Source organism: Thermobia domestica, chromosome 6 (assembly GCF_964235325.1).
Source record: "Thermobia domestica chromosome 6, izTheDome1.hap1.1, whole genome shotgun sequence".
Classification (NCBI taxonomy): Eukaryota; Metazoa; Arthropoda; class Insecta; order Zygentoma; family Lepismatidae; genus Thermobia; species Thermobia domestica.
The window spans coordinates 260,952,371-260,972,430 of NC_137459.1; positions in this window are offsets into that span (position 1 = coordinate 260,952,371).

Below are 20,060 nucleotides of genomic sequence, written 5' to 3' on the forward strand. Positions count from 1 at the left end.
CTGCAGAGTGAAGACGGCAAGACATAATCAGAAACGGTTTTCTACAATCTATTAAAAGCTTCAAGAATATATTCCATATCCATTTCAATACTTCAACTTTAACAAGAAGTAGCTGAAATTAATCACATATGATTTTAATATATATCGCTACAGTGTAAAAACGGTAATAACCAAACCCTAAGTCTTCGTTGCGAATTGAAAACGCATGTCGTTCAATTATGAAAGAAAGATGGTTTCAAAACTGAATTATAGAGTTATGGCTATTCTCAGAGGGTAACGATCTTCATGAATTAAGAACGATATTTACGAATTATTGTAGGGAAATATGCCATAACAGCTGTAATGCTGATTCTTCTCTCTTTCGGAAAGAAATATGTTAAAATGCTTTCACATTACATTAATGGATGTATTCCCATGATAGGTTTTTATTAAGTATTTCACTATAGTAAAGTAAGCTTTTTTTTCTTTTTTTTCTGTTTTATGTTCCTCAAGAATGTGAAAGCTATATCTCGCTTACAATATCTCCATAGCTGGTAGTTATTTTCCAATCCTGTACAACCTAATATACTATACATTTACATCGTTGAAATAACTTTAAAATGAACCACATGGTATAATCTCGCATTTTCAATGCTTTATCTAAGATATCTTCTAAAATTTTAGGGTAAACTTGGAAATTTAAATACCTTAACACAACATATATTTTTCAAGATACCCTTTTGCAATCACAAAATGTTATTCAAATGTTATGAATTTCCAAACATATACCAAAGTTTTTTTAAAGGGTCGGTCTAGAGGCGAAAATAATTAACATTTAATTTTTATGCATATATGAATATCAACAACATTAATTGAGACATTTTGCCGGAAGAGGATATACCCATCTTTTTTTTTAAGCTACTGGACTATTTCAATCTAGAATCTCACAAAAAATATTTGATTTTTTTAATGTCCCATGGTTATGATATCCACGCTAAAGGAGACGGTGATAACGAGAATGAGTGAAATGATGCAATGAAGGAAATTGGACAAAATAGGATAACCCTGAGACTAACTCACATAGCACTTGACACTACAGATCCAACTTGCCGCGAAGTGAGATCGAATATTGGACTCCATGCACCAGAGATGATTTATAATTTCAGTCAGTCGATTTGACAATTCTACTTAAATTTTCATCAATAGAATTAACAGTTCTTTTGTTGCTTTTTTTATTCTTTAAACTGTACTGATAGCTTGTGGTAAGCGATGAATATGGTTTGACTGAATCTTATATTTAAACGCAATCCTCTCATTACCGGGTAATCCCGATATGAAGAAAACGAGATATTAAGAAGTTGTTTGCTGGGTCTAGGATTTATATATATATATATATATATATATATATATATATATATATATATATATATATATATATATATATATTGCAAACAGTTAAAATAGTCAATCACTCTTCTTATTATCATTTCGGTAAACCAACTAGGAACCACAAGACAATATAAGACATATTCTGGAACGAAAACACACTTGAATGAGTCTCACAAATTCTTTGTTCTTTAATGAATAGTAAACTCTTTCCAACTTGGAAACTGCAACTTGGAAACTATTACTGACGACATGAAATGTTTTAAATATGGCACAATTAATTATAATAACGCACCCACACACACAAGATATATATATATTTACATCAGCTAATGCTTCTGGCAACAAATACTATTCGAAGCTTTCTTGCACCCACTGGAAAACGTGAAGTATATTAATATTTATTTGCATATATTGTTATTGTAGACTGTTCCCATAATGCCCACCGACTTCGATTTTACAAAATTTGAGAAATAAATTTCACTTTTTATTTAGTGGTCAATTTGAAGGCATTTTGTTATACTACCATTAAGAAACCCATATACATCATATTACGAATCAATCATTATGGAACAATCTCATGTGTGACACGCAGCAGTGGTACCAATCTTTGAAAGTTTCATTTACAACTTTTTTCTTTTTTCTTTTTTAACTGATTTTGTGAGTAATGGTGCATTCAGTATAAAGGTACAACAAGATATTCTCTTTCTCTCTCTCTGTCCCTGTGTGTGTGTGTGTGTGTGTGTGTGTGTTTGTTTCTAGTTTCCGGCGTAAGCGTGTGGATACTACCAGGTATACTTTCGTGTGTACAAATGCTAGTGTGTGTGTGTGTGGCGCGGGTATATGAACTATTAATTGGGATCGCGTAGTGGAACTTATCAATATTAGTACGTACATACAAACGGCTGTTACTTCACACGATAACTTTGGACGAATGCGAATTTTTAAATTCTGCTTTTTGCAATAAATAAGTAGAGTTATTCCTCTCGAGGGAGTTCCCCTAAATGGTAGCCCCTACCATGTCCAATTAAATCACAAATTGCCGCAATCGTTTGTACATTGTTTGTACAGAAATGTACAGGCCAAATTTTCGTTTGTACACTATTAGGGGCGCCGCCAGAACGAAAACAAATTGGGGCTGTTTAACTGGTACCCCCCCCCCACCAACATGTTCTATTCAATCACTAATTATCGCAATCGTTTGTACTTCGTTTGTACAGAAATGTGCACCCGAAATTTTCGTTTGTACTCCCATGCGCAAAAAATATTGCGCGTATACTGTAACTCACAATTTTTCGCAATTATTCCATTTTCCATATGTTTACTGGTAAAATTCAGTTATTAGTACGTGGAGATAATAGAAAGCAATCCATCTAAGGAGATATTTCCAAAAAATATAATAAAATAATAAAAATATAAGCAAAAAACAAAATTATGTTCGGTTTTGTGTATACTGGCAATAATGTTTTCGAGGGAATTTTTGGAGTAGCACAGCACGATTGCAGAGGGAATAACAAGATTAGTAGGAGAACAACTGAATCAAGGAACTGGAAATTGGAGCAAAATATTGCATTTATTGGCTTAAATCTAGGGTGTAAATTGTCTGCCAAATATAAATTAGCTTCTGTAAGCAAGATGTTATACGGAAAATATAAACAAAGAGAAAAACTGTTGTCTTAAGTTTGGAAGTGACATGCTCTATAGCCATGAGCATTTATTTCTTAAGAAAAAGATAGGCAACAAAAGAAAATCTGTGTGGTCAAGTGGGTAGAGTGACGGACTAGTAATTCTTATACTGTTTTGACACCAGATCGAATCCCATCCGGTCCTGTTCAATTTTTTTTCTTTACAAAACATTGTAGAAAGTGTATAATTTTTATGTTAATAAAACTGAAACAATACAATTAGGAAATAACTTTTTTTTCTTCTGATGACGTATTTATTTAGAATTAGTGTACTATTAGTAATACCGATTGCTTTCAGTTTATGGTGTTGTATAGCTTTTTTTATCATCCTCTTTTCTTGAAAAAAAAAATGTCTCCAATAAAGTATGAAAAATATATATAGTCAGAAACAGACATCTTAATATCAAACATGATTTATCGTGATGAAATAAACAAGTTTCCCGTTATTAAAAAATAAAACTATAGAAAATCATTGAATTTGGTCTTAAGGTTTTTATTATGCTATATATATTCTTTATAAGACTATAATTTATAAGGCAAGATGAGCGATCATACCCTCAAATTTAGCTAGTGAGTGAAAGATGTTTTCGGCACAAATATTTTACAGGTTTAGGTGCATGAAACACCAATACGCCATGGTCTTGACCTTCGTTTATTTCACATTATTATCCGACATATCATAGCAGGTAAAAAGCAGCATCAATCGGCAAGAAGAACTGCAAGTTGTGGTCTTAGTCTGTTTCTGACGCTCCGGACTCGATCGCCTAGCACGCTCGTCTATACCTTGACTCATACGTCTATCATTCAGTGCAGGCACATATCCAGCTTTTCTTTTCGGAGGGGACCCGACACGAATCCTCGTAAGCACGTAATTCTAATGTTTCAAAAATATCAATAATAATAATAATAATAATAATAATAATAATAATAATAATAATAATAATAATAATAATAATAATAATAATAATGCAACAGTTCTGTATTTCTCTTAAACGTTTCTTACTTGTCATTTATGAACCGGTCAAACTTAATTCTAACTCACACGAAATCAAAAAATATTTTCTAGAGACATGTAAGGAAAACTGTCTGCTACGTATATCACATAACAAAAATAGCAAATGGCAATGAGTGTATCGTTCTAATACAGTAATGTTATAAACAGACCGGAAATGAAATTGTAATCCCATTTAAAACTGTTCTTTAATTCCACCTGGTATCAATGGCATTACGGTATATTCTTACAAGTAACACTTCCCAAGTGTAACACTCCGATTTTGATAAAATTTGACAGGCAGATACTACACATAAAATAAACGAATACATGTTTTTTATTTTCTGCGGAAAAACTGTTTTCCGGGGGCAAAAGCACTCACCCAAAATTTTGAAAGTTGACGCCCGAAAGACAAAAACAAGTGGACCAAAGTGTACGAAATTGTGCACAGATATGGCAGACGTAAAATGAAGGAATACGTGTTTTGTATTTTCCTGGAAAAAACGGTTAGGTGGGACGCAGACCCCTCCAAACCTTTGATCATGAAATATCAAAAGTGCTAGTAACAATATGTCTGATGTGTGTAAAGGACGAAGAATTCCGATGACGCTTTGTGTATGGACAATACGCAAAAACTAAACGAATGCCTGTTTTAGGGGACAAAATCCCCCATCCAAAATGATGAAAGTTGACGCCCGAAAGGCAAGTAGAAGTGAACCGAAATGAATGAAATTGTGCACAGATATTGTAGACGAAAAATGAGGGAATATGGGTTCCGTATTTTCCTGGAAAAAAAAAAAACGTTTCGGTGGGACACAGACCCCTCCAAAACTTTGATCGTGAAATATCAAAAGTGCTAATAACAGTATGTCAGAAGTGCTTAAAGGACATGAAGAATTGGAACGACACATTGTGTAGGGACAATACGCAAAAAAAAAAAAAAAAAAAAAAAAAAACGGGTTTATTTTCTGCGAAAAATTGGTTTTAGGGGGCAGAATTCCCCACCCAAAATTTTGAAATCGTGCACAGATATTGTAGACGTAAATTGAAGTAATTGTGTTTCGTATTTTCCTGAAAAAAAGGGATTGAGTGGGGCACGGACCTTCTAAGCTGTTGATTAGGAAATATCAAAAGTGCAAATGAGTATGTATACGTCAGAAGTTCCTAAAGAGTATGGAGAATTGCAACGAAACTTCGTATAGGGACAATTTGCAAAACAATAAATGAAATGCATTTTAATTTGTATGAAAAAACAGTGTTGGGGCCTAGAGCCCCTCCAAAAAAAAGTTAATATTACCGTAAAAGTGCAGGAAGGAGTGGACCGAAGCAAATGAAATTGTGTGTAGATATTGTATAGACTGTATGTAAAATAAGGACTATCGTGTTTTAAAGATGTCCCTATCAATTTTGGCACATCAACAGCAAACAGGAAATTAATCGGCACGTGTTTTTGTTTATGCGGAAAAACATTGTAAGGGTTAAAGTTGCCTCGTGAAATACTACAAAATACGCTATACTGTTTGTGCTTGTTGTTGTCTGCCAAATTTGAAGAAATCTGATGGAGACACTTGTGAAACACGAGAGGCTTTATTTTTCATATCCAATATCTACAGACAATTTCATTCGCTTCGGTCCAATCCTTCCGACACTCAACACCTCGGTCCACTCAAAAGGTTTTTTTCTCTTTTCAGGAAAATACGAAGCACGTATTTCCTCATCTTACCTCTACAACATTTGTGAACAATTTCATTCAGTTCGGTACATTTTTTCTTGCCTTTCTTGCGTCAAATTTCAAAATTCATGCGGGGGACCTTTTGTGCTCTAAAACCGTTTTTTCGCAGGAAATAAAAAAGCAGAATTTGTTTATTTTTGCTTATTGTCCTAACACAAAGTTTTGTTCCAATTCTTCATGTAAATTTAGGCACTTCTGACATACTGTTATTAGCACTTTTGATATTTCATGATCAAAGGTTTGGAGGGATCTGTGCCCCACCTAACCGTTTTTTCCAGGAAAATACAAAACACGTATTCTCTAATTTTATGTCCGCAATATCTGTTCACAATTTCGTTCACTTTGGTCTACTTGTTTTTGCCTTTCGAGCGTCAACTTTCAAATTTTGGGTGAGGGCTTTTGCCCCCTAAAACCGTTTTTCAGCAAAAAAAAATAAAAAAGCACTTATTTGTTTATTTTATGTATAGTATCTACCTGCCAAATTTTATCAAAATCGGAGTGTTACACTTGGGAAGTGTTACTTGTTAGAATTATAACAACAACGCATTGTCCACAGTTTGGACACTGACTCAAAGTAATCTGACATAAATAAAAAAAAAAAACTCAAAAGGGAAAAAGTAGGCTTATTAAAAAGTGCTTGAGGTTTGGTAAGGGACAGCTTCCAGGACCTCACGCTGGATACGTCACTGAGTCAATGCATTATATTTGTTTCTTGCAAAGATGATAATTAGATGCGTAATGTGTAAAATTATATCATAGTTTGACTTTTTATAGGTCTTTCCTTAACACATCCATATTATCCGGCGTTCTGCCTGCCTGTTTTATGTCGGATAAGCGAAACTCTACTGTATTTTCAGATAGCATATACACAGGAGCTAGAGGTCTGCACGGGCCGGAACTTTTAGAACGGACCCAGCCCGTCCCCTTTAATTTATAATCTATAGGCATTAGCGGATTAAGGGCGGAGCCAATGGAGCCCAGGGCCCCCAGCTCAGGGGGCCCTTTAAAATCCCTCTGTTTAATACTTACGCTCGCGGTATCGCTAGATTTAAGTCTTTGCATCAGCAGCATTTACCTGTTAATAATGAATGCAATTATTTAATTGTTAATAATGAATTTAACTAAACTAATTATTGTAAGCTTGAAACACATTCAAATATTACAGCATAGTTCTCGGTAGTTCCATAAGTAATTTCAGAGACCACGGTGTTTCAGTGGTAGAGCGTTCACCTTTGGTGCATGGAGTCCTTGGTTCGATCTATACTCGCGCCAAGTGAACCTTGTGCTGGACAAACACTGTGTGTGTGGATTTTCTCGAGGTTCTCCCGTTTTATCCCACTTTTTTCATTCCACCATTTCATTCATTTCTTATCATCACTGTCTCCTTTAGCCTATCCGGCATAATCGTGGGACGTAAAACTTAAAAATTTCATTTCAAATCATTTCAATCAAAAAACAGTTGCAGGAAGTATGTAATTTCGAATAAAACAAACTACTATATACAATTCTGAGTATATTATTCTTTTATGAAATTCTCGCGAACCTTATTTCTAAATTGAAGGGTAAGAAATAAAATAAAATAAAAAAAAAACATACCCTATATTCGAGTGTGCCACAATCGGTATAACGCGCCACACTGGTGTGTCCAGCAAAGTGAACAGTGTGACGCAAGCTTTTTCCTATTATTTGCAAGAATATTTGTCGAGTTCCTGTTATTATTATTATTATTATTATTATTATTATTATTATTATTATTATTATTATTATTATTATTATTATTATTATTATTATTATTATTAACGATTTTTCCATGGATCAGTTGTCTGTATACGGTTAAGCAACCACAAGTATCACATTGAAGGAATGAGTGTAATTATTTACTTTAATAGTAATACAAAAGTCTATTTGCTTGTATATTCTACCGGTAATAACTGCATCCGTCTAGAAAGCTAGGACTAACAACAAATGGATACCAAGTTGTGACCACACACCGCCCCAAATCGTGGGTGCCACAAGTTCTCTTCTACGCGTTAGAACAATAAGGGCTGTAGCGTTCAGGGAGAGAGAAAAACAACTTAATTCCATTGCAGTTATATGCTTATTAAATGTTAACTTATATTTATAAATTATGTAAGTGATCGTATCGTTTTCTGTTTATTATTATTATTATTATTATTATTATTATTATTATTATTATTATTAATAATAATAATAATAATAATAATAATAATAATAATAATAATAATAATTATAATAATAATAATAATAATAATAATTCTTATTATTATACATTTCTTAATACGTTGATTGCCATGTGTATGTAATTAGATACATATGGCGTAGAAATCAAAATTTAATGTCCATGCCACGTATATGAAAAACCATACACAAAGACATTTATGAATAAAGACATTGAGTTTGAGTTTAACGTCTCGTTCAGCAACGAAGCTATATGAGACGTCGGCCTACTGATTAACGTGGACTGCGAACCACGTGAGCTCTCGCCGGGAATCGAAGCCGGGTCTTCCACGCCAAAGGCGCGTACGCTAACCACTAAGGAGCTTATGAACAGAGACATTTATGAGCTAAAACAAAGGCGAAAACAAAGATGTGTGATGTGATTTTGAGTTTAGCGTCCTTTTGAGCAGCGAGGCTATATGAGACGTGGACCTACTGATTAACGTGAAATCCGAACCACATGAGCTCCCGCCGGACGAAAACAAAGACCTTTGGAATTGACAATTGTTTGGACATTCCAGTCGAACCTACCTAATATTAACAACGTTTCTACCATAATTTCGTAACATTGTATTATTTCTTTTGTTGATTAGCTTGGTTAGGCTTATTTAAACACTTTCTTCTTTGCACCGACGTGTCTCATCTCTTGGATGAAGATACACTAGCTCTCACTGGAAATCTAATCCAGAACCAATGCACTTGAACCATTTGACCACAACAAGGCACATTTAAAAAGAAGTTTCGATTTTGTTCGGAAAATTGTAATTAGGTGTAACATTTAAAAATATATTTAAGAAAGGGTACGGAGTAAACGCACTGTACTTTCTCGCTCGAATATTTTACACTGACTCAGTGACGACGCCAGCTTTAAGTTCTTAGGGGGGCAAAGGAGGGGCAGATACATTTTCGGGGAGGGGCTATTTGCCATACCAAAAATAACATATTTATTACGTTTGACTTATTTTACATTACATTGTGTAATTTCGTTTCTGTTTTCATATTAGACCTATATGATTACAAGTAAAATTTGTAACTAACAAATAAGTAACGTCTGCACATGAAATATTTTTCAATGAAACTTTTGAAGCCTAAACATAAATTGAATTACTTTTGCGTATGCTACAAGTAACACATTCGTCTAGTACTATATGCTACGTATCTCTCTCTATATATTATATATATATATATATATATATATATATATATATATATATATATATATATATATATATATATATATATATATATATAGCGAGAGAGAGAGAGAGAGAATTTACGACGAGCTGCTGAAATACGAGGAGTACGAGGAGTGTAGGTACTAGGTAGAAAAATGAAACCGTAGTTTAGAAAAACATATCTCTGTATGTATAAATAAATTTTCATATCAATAATGAAATTCTTATTGTTTCTCAGGCCTCTGAAGTGATTATGTGTACCCAAATAGATAATTTCACGAACATCCACATCCTAACTGTTATAACATTTTGTTTTTGAGTGACAAAAATAATTTAAGCTATTATTTATAGTTTTTAAAGTGTATAGTAAATTCACGATATACTTATTATAATCTGAGGTCTGGCTGCACCCCGCTTTCTCAGTTTTTACCTTCTTAGCAAAACTTGTGTCAGAGATCCTGGGCATTTCTTTGGAACTCGTCGGTAGCATAATTCAGAATGGCTTGGGTATGCTCAAGTTCTCGACATAATGGGTTCCCAAAATATCTGTCAGGAGAATAAAAGAGTGGCGGCATTAAGAGAAGTCTTCTTTCAATTTGACCGTAATGCTGATCAATTTTGCTCACAAGTAGTAACCATAGATGAAATATGGTTGTACCACTATGATCCTGAATCTAAGCAACAGTCTATGGAGTAGTAGCACTCATTTCTCCATTGCCCCAAGAAGTTCAAGACACAGAAGTAGGTTGAGAAGCTGTTTGCAACATTCTTCTGGGAGAAGTATGGAGTCGTACTCATAGACTACCTCCGCAACAGTCAGATATTTAATCCAGAATCTCTACATTACTTACAAAACTGAAAGAAAAATTCCAAGTTCAACGCCGCGGAAAATGAAAAGAAAAAAATTCTGTTCCTTCAGGAGAATACACCTGTCCATCAAGCCCCTGCAAACACAACTGACATTGCATAATCTAGGATTTCAATGTCTAGATCATCATTCTTATTCCACAGATTTAGCTCCGTTCAACTATTACGTGTACTTATTTCCCAAACTTAAATAACACTTGAAAGGACGTCATTTTAGATCTGATATGGGTAGTGCTACGAACAGTGGTGCGAGGAAACCTTCAGATTTTTTAACTTCTCTGCAAAAACTGGAGCACTGTACAAGGTAGTATATTGACTCTCGGGGTAAGTGTAGAAGAAGCAAAACTTCACCATTCCACATGCATTCCTTCTGGGTTGAGCTACGAATTTTTCAGCAGTTCCTAGTCAATATGGTAGACGTCACGTCAGTACTTTGAAACAAAATAAGTAAGGGAGCACTAGTATAAACCAATTACTAACTAAAGATCAGCACTCTGACAATACATTTCATTGGGAATCAATTTAATTCCATAAATTTATTATTATCATTTGCATGAAGGGAAAACACAACACTTTTTATCCCCTTCAAAAAATTAAGCCCTGGTAGTTGCAAACTAAGCTGTTATAAGCACATCCTCTGAATATTGAAAGCCGAGAATAATGTTTCAGAAAAAATAAGTACTGAACCTTTAAATAAAACAAAATATGAAACTGAAAACTTCAAACCTGCATAAATACAAACAAGTTACGTAACTGGTTTTACCTTTCTTTTGTTTCCAATCGAAATTGATCCAATGAGAAGAAAACAAGTCGACCAAATCTACTATTGTTCGCTAGGCACAATAATTAAAAATCATAAGAAAGAGGTATAACTAAAATTTACATCAAAAGGCGCTAAATTTGAAAACAGAAATATGCGTGCATACCCAGACGCTCAAAAAAGAAAGCTTGAGGACTAATCTGCCACATAGTAAATGCATGGAAAGTAGACTACAATTTGACAATGAGATTGGTTATGATACTGATATAAAATACTACATGTAGAATGTTTAAAGATTGTAGGAGTCTGGGGGGGGCAGTCTAGGTGGCAGTCAGGGGGGCAGAAGTAGCTACTAGGGGGGCGCTCGCCCCCCTTGCCCCCCCCTCTGGCGTCGTCACTGCACTGACTTATGTTAGGCTGCAACTGTTATTGATACATTTATTTGGGAAATTGCGAATAAAATAATGTTTTGGAAAACTTTGCTAGAAGAAACTTCAGGCCCAAAAGTAAAGTACCCATTGGTCATATTTCCGATAGAAATAACTTGATCCATATATTAGAATTATAAAGGATATAATTGTATGTGAACTATAAGCAAAAGCGTCTGAGTAATTTCTGAGAAAATTATGCAAAAAGTCACCCCCAAGAATAAATTATCCCTTGTGGATCTTTTCAGTATAAACGAGCAATGCTATATTGTTAGTGTTTTCATAAAACATTTATTTATGAAATACGAACACAATCGCCTGAGTCGTTCTTGAGAAAATCGCAGAGTAAAACTTACTGTCAAAAGTAATATACCATTTCTAGATTTTCCGGATGAGGGAATTATACCATATAGCTAGGTTATTTATGTAATACGTATTTATAAAATATGAACAACAAACTTCTCCTGAGTTGTTTTTAGGAAGGTCATCGGGAAAAGCTTACCCCCAAAGGTAAACTCTTCTATCTGTAATTTTGACAGTATATCGAGTAAGTTTTAAGCTAATCGTCGGGAAAAATTTCACTGTCAAAGTAAACTATCTCTTTTGGATTTTTCTTTTCGGAACAAGCGAGTTATACCATATTGTAAGATTATTACAGAAAATATTTTTACTGAAATTAGAACAAATTTCAGTAAAAATAGAAATTTCAGTAATAACTGAGACAATTGTCCAAAAAAAATCAACCCTTGAGAAAACCACTTCTTCTGTATGTTATCGGAATAAACTATTTATGCTCTATGTTAGTTTATTAATGAAATATTTCTTTACGAAATATGAACAAAATTGCCTGAGGCGTTAATGGGAAAACCATCGGGGGAAAGCTCACCCTAAGATTAAGCTACTCCTTCCAACGAGTTGACATATTGTTAGGTAATTAATGATACGTTTATTTATGAAATGTGGTTGAGAAAATTGTGCAAAAAGAACGCATACCATACAGTAAATTACACCATATATATTTTTTCAGAAAAATTATTCATATGTGGTGGAGATTTGTTAATAAAATATATATTTATCAAAAGTAAATAAAATCGTCATAGCTTTTTTTTATTTGAGAAAATTGAATTATTTTAAATTTTAATCCTTCAGTAAATTACCCTTGCTTTTAGGTGTCGAAGGACATAAAATTCGAAAGATATTATGTTACTAAAACGTTATGTCTAGAATTCGGTGCAGATACGTTGAACAGTATGGCCTCTATTTGAGTGCTTGTAAAAGCGTGACGAACCGAGAGACAAATAGATGGACAGACATCGAAAAATCATTTTTTTCGCTATGTAGGAGCCATGTAACTTGAATTTATTGAAATCTGGTATTCGGTTTTTATAACTACCACCACACTTTCTTTTTTCGTCGCTCGAATGTGAAAACGAATAGGCCTAACCGACACGTAATGTGATAATTTGTAATCCCAAAAATTTAATTTGTTATGTTTAATGTGTGGTTACTCTAAAAAAAAAAAAGCTTATGCATGTTACATCATTTTATTATCAGTTTTTCACGCTACTGTATAATTCGGTACGATTATAGTTAATATTCATGGCATCTTTTGGAAGCATTCGCGTTCCTCACAAAGAGAGCTGTAAAATTTAGTTGTGTTTAAAGAAAGCACTCTTGATTTTTTTTTCACACAGACTTGCATTTGTTGCACTTGTGGATATGAAACAAAAGGAGAGAGAGAGAGAGAGTCAATACTTTAAAAAGAAACACACACACAGAAACACTAGAACATTTTTTTTCTTCATGACAACGAGCTATCGCTGTGACTGTGTTCCTTACGCTGTGTGTAAAGCTGCAGATTGCTCTTGTTTTGTTTTTTCCTGTTCCTGACTCACAGACACTCGCAGTGAGTTGAAGCTGTGTAAAAACGGAGAGGGAACGGTTTAGCATACCATACCATAAACTAAAAACAATCGCTATTAGTAATAAATAGTAAGCTAATTCTAAATAAATACGTCATCAGGAAAACAAAAAGTTATTTCATTATTATATTATTTCGTTTCTTATTAACATAAAAATTATACACTTTCTACAATGTTTTGTAAAGAAAAAAAATGAACAGGATCGGATGGGATTCGATCTGGTGTCAAAACAGTATAAGAATTACTAGTCCGTCACTCTACCCACTTGATCACACAGATTTTCTTCTGTTGCCTATCTTTTTCTTGAGAAATAAATGCTCATGGCTATAGAGCATGTCACTTCCAAACTTAAAACAACAGTTTTTCTCTTTGTTTATATTTTCCGTATAACATTTTGCTTACAGAAGCTAATTTATATTTGGCAGACAATTTACACCCTAGATTTAAGCCAATAAATGCAATATTTTGCTCCAATTTCCAGTTCCTTGATTCAGTTGTTCTCCTACTAATCTTGTTATTCCCTCTGCAATCGTGCTGTGCTACTCCAAAAATTCCCTCGAAAACATTATTGCCAGTATACACAAAACCGAACATAATTTTGTTTTTTGCTTATATTTTTATTATTTTATTATATTTTTTGGAAATATCTCCTTAGATGGATTGCTTTCTATTATCTCCACGTACTAATAACTAAATTTTACCAATAAACATATGGAAAATGGAATAATTGCGAAAAATTGTGAGTTACAGTATACGCGCAATATTTTTTGCGCATGGGAGTACATAATTAAGGGCGCCGCCAGAACAGAAAAAATGTGGGCTGTCTAAGTTGTAGCCCCCCCCCCAAAACCAATTCAATCACAAGTTGTCGCATTCGTTTGTGCATCGTTTGTACAGAAATGTGCAGGCGAAATGTTTGTTTGAACAAACTTAGGGGCGTCGCCAGAACGAAAACAAAGTGGGGAGCTGTCTGAGTGGTAGCTCCCCCCACGATGTCCAATTGAATCACAAAGTATCGCAATCGTTTGTACAGAAATGTGCAGGCCAAATTTTCGTTTGTACACTATTAGAGGCGACGCCAGAACGAAAACAAATTGGGAGCTCTCTAGCTGGTAGCCCCCCACCAACATGTCCTATTCAATCACAAATTATAGCAATCGTTTGTACTTCGTTTGTACAGAAACGTGCAGGCGAAATTTTTGTTTGTACACAATTAGGGGCGCCGCCAGAACAGAAAAAAATGGGGGCTGTCTAAGTGGTAGCCCCCCCCCCACCATGTCCAATTGAATCACAAATTGTCGCAATTGTTTGTACTTCATTTGTACAGAAATGTGCAGGCGAAATGTATGTTCGCACGCAATTAGGGGCGCCGCCAGAATGAAAAAAATTGGGGGCTGTCTAAGTGGTAGCCCCCGACCATGTCCTATTCAATCACAAATTGTCGCAATCGTTTGCACAGAAATGTGCACGCGAAATTTTCGTTTGTACATAATTAAGGGCGCCGCCAGAACAGAAAAAAATGGGGGCTGTCTAAGTGGTAGCCCCCACCATGTCCAATTCAATCACAAGTTGTCGCATTCGTTTGTGCATCGTTTGTACAGAAATGTGCAGGCGAAATGTTTGTTTGAACAAACTTAGGGGCGCCGCCAGAACGAAAACAAAGTGGGGGCTGTCTAAGTGGTAGCCCCCCCCCCATCATGTCCAATTGAATCACAAATTGTCACAATCGTTTGTACTTCGTTTGTACAGAAATGTGCAGGCAAAATGTATGTTCGTACACAATTAGGGGCGCCGCCAGAATGAAAAAAATTGGGGGCTGTCTAAGTGGTAGCCCCCGACCATGTCCTATTCAATCACAAATTGTCGCAATCGTTTGTACTTCGTTTGTACAGAAATGTGCACGCGAAATTTTCGTTTGTACATAATTAAGGGCGCCGCCAGAACAGAAAAAAATGGGGGCTGTCTAAGTGGTAGCCCCCCCACCATGTCCAATTCAATCACAAGTTGTCGCATTCGTTTGTGCATCGTTTGTACAGAAATGTGCAGGCGAAATGTTTATTTGAACAAACTTAGGGGCGCCGCCAGAACGAAAACAAAGTGGGGGCTGTCTAAGTGGTAGCCCCCCCCATCATGTCCAATTGAATCACAAATTGTCACAATCGTTTGTACTTCGTTTGTACAGAAATGTGCAGGCAAAATGTATGTTCGTACACAATTAGGGGCGCCGCTAGAACGAAAACAAAGTGGGGGACTGTCTAACTGGTAGCCCCCCACCAACATGTTCTATTCTATCACAAATTATCGCAATCGTTTGTACTTCGTGTGTACAGAAATGTGCAGGCAAAAGTTTCGTTTGTACACAATTAGGGGCGCCGACAAAACAGAAAAAAGGGGGCTGTCTAAGTGGTAGCCCCCCCCCCCACCATGTCCACCATGTCCAATTCAATCGCAAATTATCGCAATCGTTTGTACTTCGTTTGTACAGAAAGGGGCAGGCGAAATGTTTGTTTGTTCACAATTAGGGGCGCCGCCAGAACGAAAACTAAGTGGGGTGCTTTCTAAGTAATACCTCCCCACCATGTCCAATTGAATCACAAATTGTCGGAATCGTTTGTACTTCGTTTGTACAGAAACGAGCAGGCGAAATGTTTGTTTGTACACAATTAGGGGCGCCGCCAGTACGAAAACTAAGTGGGGCTGTCTAAGTGGTAGCCCCCGACCATGTCCAATTCAATCACAAATTGTCGCAATCGTTTGTACGTCGTTTTTACAGAAATATTCAGGCAAAATTTTCGTTTGTACACAATTAGGGGCGCCGCCAGAACGAAAACAAACTGGGGGCTCTCTAAGTGGTAGCTTCCCACCAACATGTCCAATTGAATCACAAATTTTCGTAATCGTTTGTACATCGTTTGTACAGAAATATGCATGCGTAATTTTCGTTTGTACACAATTAATGGCGCCGCCAGAACGAAAACAAAGTGGGGCTGTCTAAATGGTAGCCCCCACCATATCCAATTCAATCACAAATTATATCAATCGCTTGTACATCATTTCCACAGAAATGTGCAGGCGAAATTTTCGTTTGTACTCTATTAGGGGCGCCGCCAGAACGAAAACAATGTGAGGGTTTGTATAAATGGTAGAAGCATTAAAAAAATGTGTCACATTTATGGAGTATTTTTCTAACAGGACTTTGTTCACACTATTGTGTGGTTTGGTTTGTTCACACTATTGTGTGATTCACTATATTGATCTTATCCTAACGATGATGGAATTAAATGTTTTTTTTTGTTTTGTTTTTGTTTTTTTATATTTATATTTATACTTACAATCATTATTGCTGAGTTAGTTTTTCACTCCTCGGCTCTTATTATTAAACTTATTCATTATTTCTTACGTGAACTGAATCCTTATGAGAAAAATGTATTTTTTTCTTTCTATCTTGCGCAGAAATCGTTATTCTCATCTCGTACAGGAAATTGATAAGTGGAAGATATAACAAATCCACAAAGTAGACTGTTAAAGGGAAAATTATAACACAGTATTTTGTTTTATATGATCATCTTCATTAAACTCATTTTGCAGAAACTATAGAATGCATGGTGAAGTATTTTGGTGCATTCAGCATTCTGATTTACGAGTAGAGTTGCTAACTGGCCGGTATTTGCTGTAATTTTGATTAAGGCCGGTGACCGGTACAAACTTCTTATTAGACCCCTTCTGACCGGTATTTTGGAATCTGCAATCCAGAATATAACATTGAACATCGAAATTTTTCAACAGTGCCTTTACAAACACAAATTTCCGTTGTATTATACATTATCGATATTTTTTTTAACGTATGGCAGTTTTTTTTTTATTTATTTAACATAACAAATTTGATAACACTTTTATTTTATTGTAAAAGAATTTTATTCATTTATTGAGAGTAGAAAATGACTTTTTAAAGCAATTTCCTTTGTTTGAAGTGAAGTTTATAGAATAAATTTCATTTTATGAATCAACTATTGTTACATAAAGATTAATATCCAGTATTATTCATCTGTTTCGATAATTTTAAACAAGTGGCAATTGCTGGTAAATACAATAACGATCAACACAGTCTTCAGTTTCTCATTTGTACAGAGAATTTTGAGGGTGTGCCGGTAATTTTGTTTTCCTGAGTTGGCAACCTATTTACGAGGTTTTGTTTCAACTCTGCTACGTAGTGGCTCCGTACTGACACTCCGCATGCAAATAAGTATGTAAGGCTACCATACGCCCCGGTTTCTTAAAATTTGTCCCGGTGTGCAGAAATTTTCCTTCTTGTCCTGTTTTTTTCTTTATTATTATTATTAATTACATATCAAAATTTCTGAAAAGATAATAAAATCGACTTATTTCTTTTGCTTTCAATTCCGACAATACTATAGGAACAATTTCATTCTAATCTTTATTATTATTGCAATCGCTGCTTCCCCGGATATAACATGCAATGTTTAAATCCTCCTAAGTAGCACTCTTATCACTAAAAGTAAGAATGTATACCCCGAGGTGGCAACAAATTCTTGTGACGTTGCAGACCAGCCCCGAAAACACATTTTTTTTCTGCTTCAGAAAAACAATTATGCAAATTGCTTTCTTTTAGTTCGCATTTTAGGTTAACAACAATAAATTAGCCTATTGAAATTTTGAAACAACTTCATAAATCTGGATATTTTTCTTTATAGACATGTAGAGCATGTAAAGGTGGTATGCGTAATAATATTGAAAATATAATTTTTGCCTAAATATTGTATGTTCACTGATTGCGTTTATATTGTATAACAGCTTCTAGCTTCTATAATAATTTTTAGCACTGTTGATTAAGTATGGACAGTGGCGTATTTACGATATTGTTTCGGGAGGGGCTTTGCTAACTTCCGGGGGTGCTTTGCCTGAAAATATGAAAATTCTGCAAGATATTTCATATACTTTACTATAGTAAGTAAGATTTCGGTGGGGGGCTTGAGCCCGAAAGCCCTCCCCCTAAATACGCCACTGAGTATGGACTATATTAATACATTATTTTAAGTTGTATAACTAGTGCGATACTGTAGTAAAATTCGAAAGATAAAATTAATACAAAATGCAATATTTATTACTAATTTGTAAGATGTCCCGTTTTTTCTGTTTTCAAAAAGTATGGTAGCCTTAAAGTATGCTAAACCATACAAAATAAATTGTACTGTAAATAGTACCCCTCTGATAGTGCTCTCAAACGGGTCGGGTTACGGGTCGGGTTGTCGGTTCGGCTCAGTCGGGTTAGCTCGTGTCGGGTCACTCGGGTCGGGTCGTCACATTCTTCACTTATTTTCTATACGGAATACTATAAAGAGCTTTGTTGTGGAATTCAATTCGAAGTTGGTGAATGAATGATAAATGTGACTAATTGAAGGTGAAATAGTAATAAAATTTTAATTTTACCCTATATTAACTAATTGGTATTGTAATTGTAATTAATATTACTACTGACGTTTTTCCTTTCTGCGTTTCTATGTCAAGTTAAATGTCACATTAAGTGAAATTGAAAGGAAATATCTAGTTAACGTCCCACGTTATGCACCAACGCTAAGAGAGACAGTGATGATGAGAAATAATTGAAGTGGTTGAATGAAGAAAGTGGGACACATGCACATGGGGTTTGTCCACCAGAAAACTTACTTGGTACGAGCTGGAATCAATACCCATGGACCTTCGGATCAAACATCTGCCTTTGGGCAGGACACATTATTATTATTATTATTATTATTATTATTATTATTATTATTATTATTATTATTATTATTATTATTATTATTATTATTATTATTATTATAACTTTAAGAGTGCCCAAGAAAGTTCCGCCGCCTTTTCACCAACACCTTCGAACATTGGTATGTAACCTAAGACGTACCTGGAATATCAAAAATCGTCTCCATCAGCCTCGACGACCTTCTGAAAACGTTCTGGAAGGCCATGGATTCCATCGCAGTCGAACTTGGTGGGACGTGAAGTGAAGAAGATATCAAGTGCATATTGAACCTCTACTAGCTGTTTGAATTGGCGTTCTCTAAGGTGATTGTCCAAGGAATGAAACAGGTGGTAATCGGACGGTACAATGTCCGTGGAGTATGGCGGATCCAATAGTGTTTTCCATCCAAGGCGTAGAATGATGTACTGGGTCATTTTAGCCACGTGGGGCTTAGCGTTGCCTTGTAACAAGAGGACCCCTTTGCGATTCAGAACTGCTGGATCCAAACAGTACACAGTGACAGTACACAGTTGCATTGATGATCTGACCAGCTGGTAGCAGTTCCCGATGGACGATACCTCGAGCAGTCCACAAAATGCACAGGAGAACCTTATTCTGGCGTGGTGCTGGCTTGGGCTGTTTTTGAACCGGTTCATGGGATGCTAACCAACAATGACGGCGCCGTGGAGCTTCGTACAAGACCCACTTTCCATCACATGTCAACACCCTGTTCAGAAATTGCTCCTTCCTCAGACGAGACACCAAAGAAACACAGGTGTCTGCTCGCGTTGCTTTCTGGCTCCAAGTCAAATCATGTAGGACCTATCAACCCAACTTGCAGTGCTTCCCAAGTTGATGGTGGTGGTGCAGAATGGTTTCTACACTTACACTGAAAGGTAGTACCAGTTCCTCACATGTCTGTCTTCGCCTCAATTGCTGCCCGAAGATCTTTATTTTGAACATCTGTTTGTCTTCCGGCACGTGGTGCGTCTTCGAGTGTGTCGTCACCGTCCTTAAACCGTCATACCACTGCACTCTCCGCGTAGTCACGACACCCTCACCAAAGGCCTGTCATATCTTCCGCTCCGCGGAGCAGCAATTTGAACTCGTACAGCAAACAAGCCCTTATGACGCTCTGTGAA